Source organism: Macaca mulatta, chromosome 7 (genome assembly GCF_049350105.2).
Source record: "Macaca mulatta isolate MMU2019108-1 chromosome 7, T2T-MMU8v2.0, whole genome shotgun sequence".
Lineage (NCBI taxonomy): Eukaryota > Metazoa > Chordata > Mammalia > Primates > Cercopithecidae > Macaca > Macaca mulatta.
In genome coordinates this window covers 124,756,706-124,775,941 of record NC_133412.1, presented here as the reverse complement: position 1 = coordinate 124,775,941, position 19,236 = coordinate 124,756,706, and the positions used below count along the sequence as shown (strand labels likewise).

Here is a 19,236-nt window from a genome sequence, read left to right as displayed (position 1 = left end):
AGACACACAGGCACAAATGCCATATTCATCTAGTGTCAGAGAAGCAGAGGCAGCCCAATATTTATACAATTTTTGGCTGGCTCTAATTTCCAACAATTCATTGAATATAATAAAATGAGCCAATAATAAAAAGATATTCAGGAGGCTGAGGAGAGAGAATTACTTGAGCCCAGGGAGGTTAAGGCTGCAGTGAGCCATGATTGCACCACAGTACTCCAGCCTGCACAACAGAACCAGTAATTTTTTAAACAACAAATTAAAAAAATAAAAAGACATCATTCCTATTTCCAAAAGAAATGGTGGATTTAGGGATGAGAAAAGGGGACACAGATTGTTACTTCCTGGAATGAATTTCTTCATGTTGTCATAAGCTGTCAGCATTAGCCAATGTGGCATGAGCAGTATTAACAGGATCTTAGAAAGAAAGCGATCCCCATTATTTGCAGAAGTATCATTAAGGCTATACAACTGTGGCACCAAAGGACAGGCATTATTTAAAAATATGCAGAAATTTAAAAGATATTGGTTTACGTCAGCGGACATGTGCTGGAGGCAGGGGAGTCAATGTTGCAGGCAGAGTCCTGCCTTTAAAAGGTTTATACTCCAGCTGTGGAAATAGGGCCTAGCTAGAAAAAAGGAACTTAGCAATAGAGGGCACTAATGCAGCAGCAGATGAGATGAGGGAAGGTATTCTTCTCTGCTGGAATGAACACCCTTCCACAAACCAAACCTCCCTCCATAGGCTGTTGGAGGCCTAGAACTGTCCAATTTTCAAAATAAGACTTTGTTAGCCTGCCATGTCATCTACTGTGATTGTGATATTAAGCAAGCCTATACTATGGAATAACACAAAAAAATCTGCTTGTAACTGATTTTTAAAAAATATTCACTTCATCTTTCGTTTTTTTTTAGGGGTTTACCATGCTTTTCATCCACCCATTCATCCATCCATCCCTCCATCCATCTATCCATCCATTCACCCATCCATTCATCCACCTTAACATTTCATACACTGAGCTAGGTGCTGGGAATCTAAAGACCAGAGAGGCATGGCTGCTGCCTTCAGAGTGTGCTCTACCAGCTAATAGCATTGCACCTGCTTTTTTCTGGGACTTTTTGGCAATCATAACTGGAATATAAATGCCTTCTAGACAGAATGATAAGCTCTCTAAATAAATTAAGTATTCTAAGCATGGATTACATCAGTGGTTCTCAAATGTTGATAAGAATGCCAATTGCCTGGGTCCATGTTAAAATGCAGATTCTGATTCAGGTCTGGAGGGGCCAAGATTTTGCATTTCTAATTAGCTCCCAGGTGATGCTGATATTGCTCGTTCCAGGACCACACTTAGATGGGCAAGGTTTTACAGTACATCAGTAAGTCTGGACTTCTGAACACCAAAGTTATTCTTCTTAAATTCCAGGGTAAATATAACATCACTAAATTCACTTTTCCTGCTTTAGAGAAACAGTTTCACAGAAGTGCTTAAGCCTTTAACTCATCTCCCTCTTTTCCCCACATTTCCCCTTCCAAAAATAAAATCCTTTATTCCAAAAAATAAAGAGTTTAGTCCAATTATTTTTCTATTTCACAAACTTTCTTCAATTTTCTTTAAGAAAGGCAACATATTGCTTCAGAAATCCACTGAGAATTAAACACACTTCAGAACAAGAAGAGGGGATGCAGCGCTAATGACCCTAAGCCAGCCAGGTTGTGTTAGGAATCCATCATAATCATGTTTACTGCATGCTGCAGACCCACATGGGCACCTGCAATTAATTCTGATGGCTACAAGCCACGGGGTAGCTAACAGCTTGTGGGTGATTAAGAATGAATTACTAAACTTTGATTTAAAAGGTCCCAGGAAGAAAATAGGGACAAATGCCAGATATGTTTACATTACTCAGCGAGCTTAGTGAGAATGAACATTCTCATTTATTTTCTGGCAATGCCTCTTTTAAATTTTTCTGTATTTTAGAAAATTATGCTGCCTGTCCTTTGGTGCCACAGTTATTTAGCCTTAATGATACTTCCACAAATAACACGGATCCCTTTCTAAGATCCCACTGATCTTTGAGTATCATTTTTTCATAGGAGAAAATAAATTGGTAATTATTTCCACTGTTTGATGTGGGCACACATTGTATTTCTTAGTAAAAGATGATTTCACAGCCATCACCTCATTAACATTTCTGTATATTTCAAAACAAATGTTATATGATACTGTTTATAAACTCTGGGTTGGTACAGTTTCTAGTTCAATTACAAAAGACCCAAGATAGTTTTGTTTTTTTTTTCAGGGCCACACAGGGTGCCCACATCCATCCAGTCTCAAGATCTTTGGGAAATATGCTCACCCTCCAAAATACTTACAGATATGTCTCCTCTTTTTTTGTAAAATAAATGCTCTTCTTATATTTGGTGTTTCCTCGGTATGGTCACAAGATTATTTAGTATGACATATTTAATGGTGAAGATAAAGGTGAGCACCACAATATTTTAAACAAATCACATTTGGGTGGGATATTATAAGAAAGAAAATTCCCAGGGGATAGAAAAAATGATTTCCTTAAATCACTCCATACTCAGTAAGCATCGTAGGGCTCTCAATATACATCACCAGGACCAGAAGATGCATTTGGCTAAGGCGTACCAGAGTAGGATATGAATCATGGAACACTATTCCAAGACTATTACAGAATCCACATACAATATAAACCAGAAAAGGCTGCGTTTTAACCTCTGTGACTCATGCATTACAGCCTGTGACTCCATGAGGAGGGTTAGGAATCAGGCTGACATCCAGCTCAGGCCAAACAAACTTATAGCCAAGAGAAACAGAGCATCACCTTCCCAGCAGAGAACAAGATGCACAGAGCTTGATACTTGACACTCGTTAGAATTATGTAACTTGTCAATGGTTGAGACTCTGGGGTAGAGGGTTTTGTGCTTTTTATTTTTTCTGGTGTAAATATTTAAACTTCTCCATAACATTAGAGTTAGAACTTACTTTCCTGAAATGAAATTCTAAAACAAATTGGACAGCAAAACACTGTGGAATTTCTAAATGCCAACAAGTTTGTGTCCCTTACAGAACACACAGCGTTTTGACCTCTCTCACTTCTCCTGGTGCTACTGCTTCCAAAATTGCTAAGGTCATTGTACCATGGGGCTCTAATTCTTGGTTAAGGAAGGCACCGAGATCATACCAGGAATATTCTCCTATTAGCTGAAACTTGAACTTTGCCTGGCAGGAGGTGTGTTATAAATATTTTTTGGCTAGCATTTGCTTTTTAAAACACTCTTTTTTACCTGGGTTTCTCAAATTAGTTCCTGTAGTGATACTATCTCCATTTTTGCTTCTTTATGACTAGGGTCTTTAATGGCCTCAGGAGTGCCCTGGGCTGAAACTTGATCTGGGAAGGTTATTATCAGAACTTTGTTCCAAGAGAAAGCAGTGTGCTAGCTCTACATGTATACATGAGTTGCCATCAACATGAATTCAATTACAATGAAGATGATTTGGAGTAGATAATTGTATTTTGGTTGCATGACATCCATTTTATCTGAGTGTAATAACGCCACAGGGTTTTTTTGACGGGGAGGGGGACACATTACCTTTACCCTGTTAGATATACTCTTAGAGTTGTTGTTTTTTTTTTTTTTAATAAATTACCTTTACCCCATTAGATATTCTCCCAAACAGGCATCAGGTGTGTGGCCAAAAACAGATCAATCAAAGTAAACTTCAGGAATTTTACAGGAAGTATTAAAAAAAAAAAAAAAAAAAAGAGTTTCTCTTTCCTGAGAGACATGATTTTGGGAAGAGCATTCCACTTTAAAGGCAGAGTTTGGAGCTGCTGAGGCTGCCACGTGGAGATTGGAAATAGCAATAATCTAATAGAAGCCAGAGAAACCGAGCACTCATGGCCTGGTGTGATCCTGCATCAAGTTGTGTTCAAACTCAGACCTATCCCTCGATTTTTACCTTTGAGATTTACAAGAACCAATAATTCCCTTTTTGGCTTAAGATAATGTGTATCAGGAATTCTATGATTTATTACTGAAATCCAGACTTGTCATATTTTTCTACAAGTGTTCAAAATTATTTTATCATTTTCTATTTATAATGGAATTTCAATGAGCTGTTTAAAGGAAGACAAAAGTAGAGTGAATATTTTAAATTTAGATATAATCCCATTTTCATTTTTTTTGGAACTTTAATTCTTTCTCTCTCAGCAAATATTTTATCAAGATCACGATGCTATAATAATAAGCACTGCCATGGGTTGATTAGGTTCTCACTGCTTTTTTCCTATGTCTGAACATATTCCTTTGTATGCTGCTAGTAAAATTGTCAAATAGGGACAAAAACAAACAAACATAGGACATAGATGATTTATCAGTTTGATAAACAGTTGAGAGTTGGCTGCATTTATTTTCAATGGCAAATAATAATAACAATAATGGTAGCTAGCATTTATTGAATGCTTTCTCTATGGGGAGCTCTATGAAAAGTGCTTTACATAAGCTAACTCATTTTATCCTTAAACTTACCTGGGAGGCAGTGGTGTGCTGGTAAAATGGCTCTGGGGGATGAGGGGTGAAGCCAGATTGAAGTTGGCTCATTTTTGTGGTGTAAATACTCCCACCTTGGCTGGGTTCAAGCAACTGACAGTTTAAATACTAGTTTGCAAAATTCTTGCATATTTAAAAATCAGCTCTTGGGATCAGGTAAAATAGACTCCAGTCCACCACTGGAGGAACCTAAATTGGAAAACAGGTCATGCAGCTTCCTTAACTCTAGCAGTTTGTAAACCCAAGTTTGTACTACTCTAGAGCACACCTCTGGAGTACAGATTACAGTGTCAACCTCTGTACTCCTTTCTAATCCTGGGGCAGATTTTTGCTGTGTTTAAAAAGAGTACTTCAGTGTTCTATATTTTATGGGTGAAGAGCAAAAATCAATATTAAATATGATACTTGTATCACTGTCTTTGGTTAACAGACACCAAGCTATTCTGCTACAGAATGTTTTGAAGATAACTGTGTCTAGTGTGTGTCTGGGCACGTTAACAAAAATTAAAGAATGATAAAAAGGATGGAGCATCAATTATGAGTGATCTCTGGGAATGTTTCAGCCCCAAACTCTTCCTAATTTGTGTGTTGCCATGTTTCTTAATCTTACTATTAATACAACCCTTTCTAAGAGGTTCAGGAAATTTATGGGTGGGTTTTGAGCCCATGGAAAATACTGAGTTGTAATTACGGATTTAAAATCCTTATACACATGTGTGTGTAGTGTGTGTATGTATAAATGCCAAATATTCCCATACTACAGAAAATTAAGTATAACTGTCGAGATGTTACACTAATTTCCTTTCATCTTCATGCAGGCTTGACTACAAAGTCTTTCTTGGCTCACAAGTAGAGGATTTTGCATATATTGTTTATTATTTCATTCCAAGCCCAAAAGCCACAACAAAGTAAAATTGATTAAAAAAACTATAAACAGTAGATAATAGACATCTTTGCACAGCAGAACTCTCAGAGTTCACTAGATAATAGACATGAAAGCACTTTGGAAAATTCAAGGCATGACACAAATGAGAGGAATTATTATTGAGTACAAAAAAAAATCTCAAAGGAAAATTCCTCAGCAGCTCAACTTATACACATTGCTTTCAAACTATGAGTGCATAACAAAGTAGAAACTTCCCTGCTATACACATGTAATAAAAGAGCTAATAACTGATGTGGCTCTGGGACTGTATATTTTGTATGTATTTGAAGAAGCATGATTTTAGTTTTTAAGGAAATCACTCTTGTATTCCTTACCAAAGGTATTAAGGAAAAAAATTCTCCATAAGAAATAATATAGAATTTTATATTTGAATATTTACATAAATCCTTAAGTTTTAAAAACCTCATACCATTAATAAAGTATTATTAACTTTATTCAAATAGGATAATAGTATTGAGATATATTTTTAAGAGTTCTTATCTGTTGGAGTTACATAAAAATCTTCACAGATGAAATAATATAATGTCTGAGATTTGCTTCAAAATACCTGAGAAAGGGGCCATGGGGGCAATCAATGAAATGAGACTGGCCATGTTTTTGATAACTGTTGAAGCTGTGCTGATGGTACACGAAATAATTTTTTATATGTTTGAAACTTTCCATAATAAAAGTTCAAGAAACCTATGTCACAGCAATATCTGAAACTCTTTAGAACAATTCTAAGGGCTGAACAAGAGTATGGTGCAAATTCATTGCCCAAGTACCCATTCTTACTGACTTCACTGTCTGATTTTGGTCTCTTCTAGTCCAGTCCACCCTTATATTGCTGCCAGAATTACATTTCAAAAAAATTAAATGAGTTCATGGAACTTCCTTGCCCAAAATAATTCTTTTGAGTTCCCATTACCAAAAGAATACAGTTTGCAATTCTTTCTTTTGTGATCTCACAGCAACTTAGAAAAAAAAAATGATAATAAAATAAAATAAAATAAAAAAGAAATGCCCTGTGTGTGTATAATCTTTTCCGCATCTGTGTTCTTGTGTCCTGCAAGACGGTAAAAACCATGAGTACAGAGATCAGGTCTTTCTATCTTTGGTGCTTAGCATATTATCAAGCATGTGGTAGATGCTCAATACATTTTTGATGAGCCAAATAAATGTGAAATACAAACAGATTATATAAAAGTAAACGTTTAGACCAATGAAACTACAACAGGCAAGTCATGATAGCTAAACAATTTTTACTTAGCAGTTTTGTTTTCTATTTTGCTTTAACCCTTCTAAATAAGGCATGAAATTTATTTATAATCAAAATTAAAGGTGAAATACTTATGCTAATAAAAAAGTATATTTTAATTGAAGAAGACACAGGTAAATGAAATGGGCATAATTTTTGATACACTTACATATATACATCTAAAGCAAATCTAGCTATCAGAAATATACTATCCTGAACAGATAGGATCTTGGTAATACTGTCAGTGCAAGATTGGTTCTTTTAGTGCTGTAATCATAGTCATAAAAATCATAATCAACTTGGGTACCCTTCTGCAAGCAATAAAAATCAGATAAATTAGACTTCATCAAAAGTAAAAGCTTTTGTTCATCAAAAGATACTATCAACAGAGTGAAAAGACAATTCGTAGAATGGGTGAAAATATTTGCAAATTGTGTAAAGAACTCCTATACCCCAACAACAAAAAGTCAAACAATGCAGTTAAAAAATGTACACAGGGCCTGGATAGAATTTTCTCCAAAGAAGATATACAAATGGCCAAGAAGTATATGGAAAGATGCTCAATGTCACTAGTCATTAGGAAAATGCAAGTTAAAACTATAGTGATAGATGACTTCACACTCACTCAGAATGGCTATAATTTCAAACATGGAGTATAATAAGTGTTGGTGAGGACACAGAGAAATTGGAACCACATATGCTGGTTGTAGAAATGTAAAGTGGTACAACCACTGTATACAATAGTGTGGCATTTCTTTAATAAGGTAAACACAGAATTACCATGTTACCCAGCAATTCTAGGTATATACTCATGAAAAACAAGTGTTAAAACAGAAACTTGTATGCAAATGTTCATAGAAGCACTATTCACAATACACAAAAGAAAGAAACACCCAAATGTCTATTGTCAAATGACTGAATAAGGAAAATGTGGTATATCATACTATGGAATATTATTCAGCCATAAAAAGGAAGAAAGCACTGGATTATGATACAAATGGATGAATCTTGAAAACATTATGATAAGTGAAAGAAGCCAGACACATAAGGCCACATATTATATGATTCTATTTATAGAAACTATCCAGAATGAGTAGATCCATGGATACTGAAAGCAGATTGGTAGCTGTCAGACTGAGGGTAGGAGAGAATGAGGAGTGACTGCTTAATGGGTATAGAATTTCCTTTTGGAGTGATAAAATGTTTTTGAAAGCAGATTGTGATTAAGGTTGCACAACACTGTGAATATACTATTGTTGAATTTATACTTTAAAATGGGAACTTTTTTGTATGTGTATTTTACCAAAATAATAAATGAAACTTTCAAAGTTCAACTTCCAGAGATCCTATTTTGAAGCACCTGGTATGGGGCCTAGGAGCGTGTAGTTTTAATAAATACCACGGTAACTTGATGCAGGTGGTATTGGGAACAAACTCTGAGAAACACTGGTGTATTGTTTCTAGGGATATTTAAATTACTTCCATGATAAAAACCTCATACCATATAATCTAGCAAGGAAAATGCCTCAGGGACATCACACATTAACCTTCAAAGCTCCTACCTCTTAATATGGGAAACCGTTCAGGACTTTAAATGACATGTCTCCAGGGCCTAGTTATGTAAAAACACCTTCAGTCTCTCCACTGAGAACTCTTCCCGTGACATCTGGAGTCACAATTCTGTTCCCTGATCAAGGTTAATCTCTCCTATACTCTTGATCTCATTCTTTTCTTCTCTCTCATGTTTTCAACAATTTTTGTTTCTAGTGCTTCCTCCCTTCCAGCTAAAAATCATGCCTACATGTCTGCATCCTAACAATGGGTCTCCCTTAACCTTTTCTCACATCCATACACAGCCAAGATCCTTGAAAACCCAGTGGATGTTTTGTCTCTCAATTTTTGTCTTCCACCTCCTTACTCTACCCCCATTGAATCCTCAGAGCAGTGCTGTGAGATTTATACTGTTTTTATTTCATTTTACTATGGGGAAAATAATAAGCTCTACCAGGATATAAACTCCATGAGAAGAGGAACCTTGTGTGTTACTCATTGCCCTTTTCCCAGAACCTAGATGAGTACTTTAGTCAATGCTCAATGAATATTTATGGAATCAAAATAGCATGTAAATGATAAGCAAAGCTTTGAGAATGGAGGAAATCTAAGAAAACCCAGGTTCGATGATCTTGACCCATTTAGAGATGTAACAATTTGAAAATTATTAAACTCAAGTAAAGTCACCCCAACTTTGAAGTCTGTCCCAGAATTTTGTCCCAGGCAATATTGTTAGGAAGCAACTGGAAACTTGCCCATGAGTACTCAGAAACCTCTGCTCTAAGACACCCCACATCAACATAACCCACAAGGTTTGGAGAGTTCAGAAGAAGGGACTCAAATTGTAATTTTGTTCTTTTATTAAAGAAGTATTCTGAAATAAGAGAAAATATAGGAGAGGGTAGCTCTTTCATGGTGTTTACCTTAATATATTAGTCTAAGAAAGTAAATGGATTTGAGTATTGTGCTTTCATAAACTTCCTTTTCCATTCTTGTTTCAATATAAATTCCTAGTATTTTAAAATTTCCTTTGACAAAGCATTAAAAAACCACAGCAAGTAAGCTATATTTTTCACTTTTGAATCATTTTCCTTTAAATTTTATTGACAGCAAAACAATGATTTCGTTTATTTGCTTATGGAATCTATTTATAACTATCTACTCTAAACAACTAAAAATTAAGTCCTATAAATATTTGTATTTTGTGGCACAGAGGATAAAAAGGATGAGCATCAGGATAAACTAAAAAATGCAGGAAGTGGGCCGGGCGCGGTGGCTCAAGCCTGTAATCCCAGCACTTTGGGAGGCCGAGACGGGCGGATCACGAGGTCAGGAGATCGAGACCATCCTGGCTAACATGGTGAAACGCCGTCTCTACTAAAACATACAAAAAACTAGCCGGGCGAGGTGGTGGGCGCCTGTAGTCCCAGCTACGCGGGAGGCTGAGCCAGGAGAATGGCGTGAACCTGGGAGGCGGAGCTTGCAGTGAGCTGAGATCCGGCCACTGCACTCTAGCCTGGGTGACAAAGCAAGACTCCGTCTCAAAAAAAAAAAAAAAAAAAAAAAAAAAAAAAAAAAAAAATGCAGGAAGTGAGCTTACTTCACAGGGCTGTAAAATCTACTTTGCAAAGTAAGTTTGCCCTGCATCCTCTCGTTTAAGACATTCTGTCCAATTTTCACTGAGCCTCTACTCTAAGCCGGGCATTGTGGTAGGCAATGAAGACCCAAAGACAAAACAGAGCGCCCCCTATCGTGATGGTCTTGCAGTTTCACAATACAATGTTTCACCATGGGTGAAAGGTCTCAAAACACCTGAAGCAAAACCCCATTTCAGATGCATAAGGAACATCTAAAATATGGATCACAGTGAGAAATATCTACTTCCCAACCTGCTTTCTCGGTATGCAAACATTTTCCTTCTGTCTGGCCTGACAACTGGAACATGGATTCCAAGAATAGGGCAGAAAGTTTGTCACACACCGACAAGTGGCAGCCCCACCAAATCTTGGCTCCATTTTTTTTTTGGCCCCTGAGCTAGTCTTCTCTTGGTTCTTTACCGCCCTCAACGTTTTTCCTGATTCTGGGGATCTATGCCATCACCAAAGCACCAGAGCTGAACCTAGACTTTTAAGAGAATTTCAATCAAGAAAAAAAAGCACATTCTAACTATTGCCACTGATATTATAAAGCATTCACGGTGGGCAATAGTTGGAAGGCTCTAAAGCATTCTTTTTAAGACAGCCAGAACACAAAGTATGTCTTTTGTTGGAGTGTTCCAAGAGAATATTTTTCTTGCTAGTCACTGGACCAGCTGGTTGGGGATTTCCCTAATTTTGTTAGAGTGAATCAATTTGGTAAGGAAAGTAAATGAATCTTTTCAACTCTCCACCTTCCTCTACTCCCCCCACTCTCATAAGTCAGCTGTACCTCAGGAAAGGTAAGAAGCAGACAAAGAAGTCATCTGCAAATGACTCAGATGGCTGGATTTTTCTTTCGGGGTTTCCCACCACCAGGCAAGAAACTTTAGTAGAGACAGAAAGGTGGGGGTTGGGGGAACCATGTTACTGGCTGTACACTCAATGCCTCTGCTCTCCCAGACAATCACATTCCATTCTGGAATGTAACTGCCCAGAAGGAAGCCAGAATTGGTTACACAGGTGGTATGCCCAACCTTAAATTTGCTCCCCCCACCAACCTGCCCAAAGTTCTTTATGATAGGTACATTTTCCCAATGCTATTTATTCATTTTTTCTTTCAAAAAATGCTCATTAAGTATCCACTATGTGCCAGGCACTATGTAGATGTTGAAAAATATAATAATGAGAAAAACAGAGGCTTATTGTCTGCTGGGGAAATTGACATTGGTCAAAATGTAACACAAATGAGCTCATAAGCTAAGGTAAATGTTGAGAAGAAACACAGTACTATGACAGCTTCCACAAAGGGACCAGACATGGACTGAGGTGGCGGCAGCTCAGGGAGGGAGAGGTGAAAGATAGTTAACCAGGTGGAATAATTCAGAAGGGTGACATCCAGACAGAAAACAGCATGTGCAAAGGCCCTGTGACAAGGGGGAGCTTAGTGTGTTAGAGAAATTAAAAAAGATAAAAAACGGTGGAATTCAGAGATGAGGAGAGTAGTGCAAAGTGGAAGTAGGATCTATTAAAAATAAAAGAAGCCCATTAAAACCAATACATGAGTCCAACAAGGTTTTGGCATACAAGAGCAAGATATAAAATCCATTATATTTCTAAACGCTAGCAACGAACCATCCAAGAATGCAAAACTCCCCAAACTGATCTACAGATTCAAGACAATCCCCATCAATATCCCAGATTATTTCTTTGCAGAAATTGACAAGATGATCCTAAAATTCATATGGAAATTTAAAGTACTCAGAATAGACAAAACAATTTTGAAAATGAAAAAGTAGAGATCGTATTTCTCAGTTTCAAACCTTACCACAAAGCTGTAGTAATCGACATTGTGGTACTGCTGAGAAGATAGACACACAGATTGATGGGATAGCACCAAGAGTCCAGAAATAAACCCTGTTACCTTAGTTGGCTAGTTGATTTTTGACAAGGGTGCCAGGAAAATTATTGGGAAAGAATAGTTTTGTAATAAATTGTGCCAGAACAACTGAATATCTATATTCAAAAGAATGATGTTATACCAACATCTCACACCAAATACGAAGATTAATTCAAAACATATAATTGACCTAAATACAAGCATTAAAACTATAAAGCTTTCAGAAGAAAACATAGGAGTAAATCTTCCTGATCTTGGATTAGGCAATGATTTCTTAGCTATGATATCAAATTCACATGTGACATAAGAAAATAACTGACGGATAGAACTTCACTAAAATTAAAAACTTTGGTGCTTCAAAGTACACCATCGAAAAAGTAAAAAACCCACAGAATGGGACAAAATATTCTTGTATCATAGATAAATCAAGTGAAGGACTTATAACTAAAATATACATTCTTAAAACTCAACAATAAAAAAGACAACCCAATTTTAAAATGTACAAAGTTAACACAAACAAAAATATGAATCTAGACACAGACTTTGTACCTTTCACAAAAATTAACTCGAGATGGATCATAAATCTGAACGTAAAATGCAAAACTATAAAACTCCTAGAAGAAAACACAATAGAAAATCTAGATGATTTTGGGTGTGGTGATGACTTTTTATATATAAGATCAAAGCCATGGTCCAGGAAAGAAATAATTGATAAGCTAGACTTCATTAAAATGAAAACTTCTGCTCTGAAAGATACTGTCGAGAGAACAAAAAGACAAGCCATAGGCCGGGTGCAGTGGCTCACGCCTGTAATCCCAGCACTTTGGGAGGCCAAGGCAGGCAGATCACGAGTTCAGGAGATTGAGACCATCCTGGCTAACACGGTGAAACCTCATCTCTACTACAAATACAAAAAATTAGCCGGGCGTGGTGGTGGGTGCCTGTAGTCCCAGCTACTTGGGAGACTGAGGCAGGAGAATGGCGTGAACCCAGGAGGTGGAGCTTGCAGTAAGTGGAGATAGCACCACTGCGTTCCAGCTTGGGCGAGAGTGAGACTGTCTCAAAAAAAAAAAAAAAAAAAAAAAGACAAGCCACAGACTGGGAGAAAATATTTGCAAAAGACACATCTGATAAAGAACTGTTATTCAAAATATATAAGGAAATCTTAAAAGTCAACAATAAAAAGCAAACATCCCAAGGGAAAAAATGAGCAGATGAAGAGACACCTCACCAAAGAAGATGTACGGATGACAAGCGAGCATATGGAAAGATGTTCAACATCCTACGTTATTAGGGAATTGCAAGTTAAAACAACAATGAGGTACTATTACACACCTATTAAAATGGCCAAAATCCAAAACACAAAACCAAACGCTGGTGAGGTTCTGGAGCAACAGGAACTCTCATTCATTGCTACAGAGAATGCAAAATAGGATAGCCACTTTGGAAGACAGTTTGACTGTTTCTTCAAAACTAACTTACAACACCCTTATATGATCCAGCAATCACACTCCATGGGATTTACCCATATGAACTGAAAACTTAAGTTTACATAAAATTCTGCACATAGATGTTTATGCAGTTTTATTCACAACTGCCAAAACTTAGAAGCAGCCGAGACAGCCCTCAGTAAGTGAATGCATAAAGAAAAACTGTGGTCCATCCAATACAATGAAATACCCTGCACTAAAAGCAAATGAGCTATTGAACCACGAAAAGACATGGAGGAAACTTCAATGCATATTGCTAAGTGAGGGAAACCATTCTGGAAAGGTTACATGCTGTATGAGTACAACTAGATGGCATTCTGTAAAATGCAAAACTACGGAGAGATCAATGTCTGAGAGAAGGGATGAATAGGCAAAGCACTAAAGGGTTTTGAGGGAAGTAAAACTATTCTGTATGATACTACAATGGTGGATACTCATCATTGTACATTTGTCAAAACCCATAAAATATACAACATAAAGAGTGAATTCTAATATAAACTATGGACTTTGATAATAATGTCTCCATGTAGATGTATCAGTCGTAACCAATGTACCACTCTGGTGGGGAATGTTGATAGCTGGGGAGGCTGTGCATGTGTGGGGAGCAGGGGTAGTCTGTACCTTCCTCTCTATTTTCCTGTGAACCTAAAGCTGCTTTTTAAAAAGCCTATTTAAAAGAAACCCACCCAAATATATTAAAAACTCCATTATCCATATCACTTCACCATGTAAAGTGTTCTCCCTAAAACTGCTCAGCTGGTTTATGAATTATCGTAACTAGAAGGTAAGATGTTTTCTAAAAACTTTAAAAAATATGGGCAAGAGGCCAGCTGCAGTGGGTCATGCCTATAATTCTGACAATTTGGGAGGCTGAGGCAGGAGGATCACTTGGGGCCAGGAGTTCAACACTAGTCTGGGTAACATAGTGAGACCCTGTGTATACAGTTTTTTTTAATTAGCTAGGCATGGCAGCATGGGCATGTAGTCCCAGCTACTCAGGAGGCTGAGATGGGAGGATCACTTGAGCCAAGCAGGCTGAGGCTGCAGTGATTCATGATTATACCACCACACCCTGGCTTGGACAATAGGGTAAGATCCTGTCTCAAAAACATATATATATATAACATATATTAATAAATATATATTAGGTGTATTATATAATATATATTATACATGTTATATAATATATATATGTGCAAGGATTTGAGTAGAGATTTTACCATAGGAGAATAAACAGATGACAAGATGTGTTTAATGATAAGGTCAATAAACACATGATAAGATGCTCAACATCATTATTCACAAAAGAAATACAAATCAGACCCACTTCACATCCACCAGGAAAGCTTAAAATAAAAAAATCAGACAATAATAAGTGTAGACAAGGATGTGGATAAATTGGAACCTTCATACCTTGCTGGTGGGATTGTTAGGTGGAGCAGCCACTTTGGGAAAGTTTGTCAGTGTTTCAAAACATATAACCCAGCAATTTCACCCCAAGAGAATTAAAAACATATATCCACACAAAGATATGTGCATTAATGTTTATAGAAACATTACTCATAGTAACCAAACAATGGAAACAACCCAAATGTGCATCAGCTGGTGAATGGATCAACAAAATGTGGTATATCCACATCATGGAATATTATTTGGCCATAAAAAGGAATGCAATGCTAATATATGCTACAACATAGATAATCCTTGAAAACATTTTGCTAAGTGAAAGAAGCCGGTCTCAAAAGACTATACACATTCCATGTCCAAAATAGGCAAATCTATAGAGATAGAAAGTAGAAATGTCCAGAATAGGCAAATCTATAGAGCAGAAAATAGATTATTGGCTGTTTAGGGATGGGGTGATGGGAGAATAGGATTATGATTGGTAAACAGTACAGGGGTTTTATTTTTGAGGTGGTAAAAGTGTTCTAAAATTGACTGTGTGATGGTTATACATACTGTGAATATATTTTAAAAACCACCATATTATATACTTTAAAGGGACAAATTTTATCTGTGTAAATTATATTTCAATAAGCTATTTTTTTAAGTGGGGCTAGAAAGGTTCAAGGACTCTGGAAGCCATGGGAGTACTGAGTTTCCCTGATTTCAATCAAAAGATGACTGAACAGGCTCAAAATGTCCTTGTAGTTCCCTGAGCATTAGAAGAGAAAACTCCAAAATATCTGAGTAGTTCACTTTTGGTGGGGAATGCGGGTGAACTGCTCACTGCTCTTTCCTTTCCCTGAAGGGCAGTCTTTATCTCCTCTTGAGTCTCACTTTGGGTCAACAATACATCTAACTGAGCAACTGCCCTGGGGCCCTGTGTTCTCCACTGGAGAGTACCTGGCACACACTTCTAGTCCTCTCTGGGCTCTGGTTCCTCTGCCTGGCTCATCAGCTTTTAGTAAAACAAGCAGGAAAGCATAACCTTTGGGGTCACATAAATGACTCTGCTGCACAGCTGAAGTGCAGGCCTTTGTCCAACTGCTTCCTGCCCCACTTCCTGTGGTGGCAGATATTGATTTTTCTCATGACAAAGCAATTATTTACCCGTTCTGGAAGGCTGGGAATTTTAATCTCCAGTTTTAGAGAAGGGAAAGTGACTCTGGCAACCTCTTTAAGTAGAATGTTATAGAAAGAAAAGCTAAATAGTGTGATGGCTGTCTGGGCAAAGAAGAGAGAGATGGTAATATTTACATAGAACTGATGGGTATTGAAAATAGGAAAGGTAGAAAGAATGTTTTAAAAGGAAAACTTCTAGGATTATATCCAAAATAAACAACTTCCTGTAGCCTAGGCTCTAAGCCCTTGTCCAATAAAAAGTCAACCATCATAAGAAACAACTCACTCTCCAATCACGCAGCACCATTGTAACTAAGCTTTGAGGATTGGTGACTACATCACATCGTACCATGGGTAGAGTGACAAAATCCTTCCTTCCTGTAATAGTGATATCATATGGGTAAAAGCTTACTTATGTGGAAGAAGTTGGTTTAAGCATGTGGTTCAGGAAAACATAACCAGTTAGTAGACTTCAGAATGAATTGAGACGTACAGCCATTTGAACTATGTGGACAAGTCCCTACAGGCAGACAGGAGCAGGGTGAGTTCCCTGTGTACCCCCACCCTCCACAGACTTGCCTCCTTGGTTGTGCAAGGTGCTGGCAGAGCTGCCCAGGCACACGCAACAACCAGTTAACCCAAGGCTGTGAATTAGGTTCTTTCCCTACCCGCCTAGAACCTGCAATTCTGCTGTTCCCCAAAAGACTTTCCTCCTATTGGTCTTACTATAATTGAAAGAGATAAAAGGATCCACATTGAAGAAAGTAGCCCACAAGGAAAACTGCAAGTGAGGGGAGCTGTTGTCAGTGTTCAATGACAAGAACTCACTAGGCACAACCTCAGCCAAGACCCAGAGACGCTCTCTGACAGGGGGACGGGGGCGGCATCCCAGGAGGAAACAGGAAACCTGGGTCTAAGGGCCTGGCAATGTCATCTTGAGACCATGACATTTATTGATAGGGTTCAGAAGAGTATTTCTGTTTTAAAGGATGGCATTAGTAGCTGGGACAAGCCAGGTAGAAATGTCTGAATGTGATTATTTCCCGGTTGCTGAATGAGTTGAAGATCATCAACATTTGGTGAGACTCAGTACTAGGTCAGGAATTATACAAAACAGAGAGTCAGCCGTGATCTCCATGCATTAGACTCCTGTAAAAATACCAGTGTGTTGCCCAGACTCTGAGCTAATAGCCTCAGGAAAAATAATTTATGCCATTCAGGACAACTCATACAAGTGTAATGTGCTGTTTTATCCAGCCTTTTTTGAGGCAATTTTTCTGGAAACCAAACCACTCTAAGAAATAAATCCTTGTAAACATCTCTGAGTAATTGCCAAAACCTCTCTAGCAGAGCAGTTCCCTACCATCAACCTGCCCCACCCCAGAAAAAACTCCAGACTCTTCTTGAAGCCCAGAAAAAACCTAAGTAGATCTTGGCTTTGTTCATCTGGCATTTTAATTCCTCTGAATGGTGCTCTCTTTGATTGGGCTACACTTAGGTAAAATCAAGAGAGCTGCAAAAGGTATGTGACCCAAGCACTTGGCAAGACATGGAGGAGGCAGAGACCATTATTGGTTGTAGGACACAACAATTTGTGGACTGTTCTAAAGACACATTATTCAGAGTGAACTAATAGCAGTATTGCAGCCCTCAAAGGGCTGGATGACATTGATAACATTCACTGACGTTCCACTAAGTGCCAGGCCATGTGCTGAGCACTGGGTTGACAAAGATTTACAAAATGGGGTTGAATGAGCTTTAGGATAACTTAGGACTGAGCTCTGTCTCCTCACTACTATCACTGTTGAGAAGGTCAGTTTGTGGGCCATATTTGAAGCTTGTAACCCAAAAAGAGAAAAATGATTCTGAAAAGAATGACAAAACTAAGTACAAACTCTGTCCTCAAGAGTTTGGGTCAATGTAGGTGGTTGCTTGTGTAGGAAGGACATCTTCAGACTCAGGAAATAATGAAATGAGCACACAAAACAAAATTTTTACTGATTTAAATAATGTTTTGTGTCAACACTTCCACTGGTTGGAAAATTGGCTCAAAGACATAATGACTGCTAATATAATCAGTAGTGGGTGATCAGTGAGGTATCATGGACCCTGGTGTGGGCACAAGATATTTAATTCATTTTCTTCAATCTGAATGAATATAATTGTTGTCAGCAAAATCACAAGAAGATTCCTAGACACAATCACCAATATATGAGACCAGAATATGAAAAATGCATATTTAATAATTTCTTTTTTTTTTTGACAGAGTCTCACTCTGTCACCCAGGCTGGAGTGCAGTGGTGCTATCTCGGCTCACTGGAAGCTGCATCTCCCGGGTTCACGCCATTCTCCTACCTCAGCCTCCCGAGTAGCTGGGACTACAGATGCCTGCCACCATGCCCAGCTAATTTTTTTGTATTTTTAGTAGAGACAGGGTTTCACCATGTTGGTCAGGATGGTCTCGATCTCCTGACCTCGTGATCCACCTGCCTCGACCTCCCAAAGTACTGGGATTACAGGCGTGAGCCACCATGTCTGGCCCCAATAATTTCTTTTAAAAAGCCCCAGAGAAGAAAAGATGAATAATTTTGACAGATATTCAGTGATGTGGTGGTAAATGTTTAACAACTGACTCCCTGAAAAAGATGTATATGTTTATTATAAATTTTACTGAGATAATAGATGAATAGCATATATACAAATGCTAATACAAGCAATAAAAATTAACTGATACTCAGAGAGTGCTTTTGTTGATTTTTGCCAGTCTCATATCCATAGCCAACTTATGGCTGCAATTGACAAATGAATGTATTTCTGATATGAATATTGATTGGTATTTTCATTTATGTTAATGAGTAAAGCAAATGTAAAACAACAAAGACCATGAAAGAACTTCACCTGCTCAATAATAACATGGGAAAATTTTTTGTCAGACTGAACTTGATAATAGTTGTTGAGTACAGGAAGAATATTTCCTCAATTTTTTGTGCTATTCATTATGCAATGGCTGAGATGCAATACATTTTTCTTCTGAAATATGTTAGACCCACAGTTAAGTTATAACGATCAAAACTAATAAACATTGGCACTGTACTATTAACCAAATTGCAGACTTTATTCAGATTTTCAGGGTCCCACATTGCATTTAGTTGTCATTTCTCCTTGTGGCAGTGATAATAATACTTTAGTATGTCCTAGTCTTTCAGGACCTTGATACTTTTGAAAATAATGGTCAGTTATCTTGTTGCCTATCCCTCAATTTTGGTTTGTTTGACATTTTCTCATGATTATATTAGAGTTATTCATTTCATGCAAGAATATTTCAGAAGTAATG

General features: G+C 37.6%; 1 protein-coding gene and 1 long non-coding RNA gene across 3 annotated transcripts in view; one reads left to right on the top strand and one right to left on the bottom strand.

The window, feature by feature from the left end:
* The window catches only part of LOC106999429 (uncharacterized), a 55,757-nt gene extending 52,190 nt beyond the window's left edge, over positions 1 to 3,567 (top strand). Inside the window, exons 3-4 of the long non-coding RNA XR_001446253.3 lie at positions 2,302 to 2,483; positions 3,376 to 3,567. This is a non-coding gene — a long non-coding RNA (uncharacterized LOC106999429). The remainder of the gene's footprint in view (positions 1 to 2,301; positions 2,484 to 3,375) is intronic.
* Positions 1 to 19,236, bottom strand: part of FRMD6 (FERM domain containing 6) — a 249,928-nt gene that overhangs the window by 182,967 nt on the left and 47,725 nt on the right. The gene's annotated exons all lie outside the window — the stretch shown is intronic.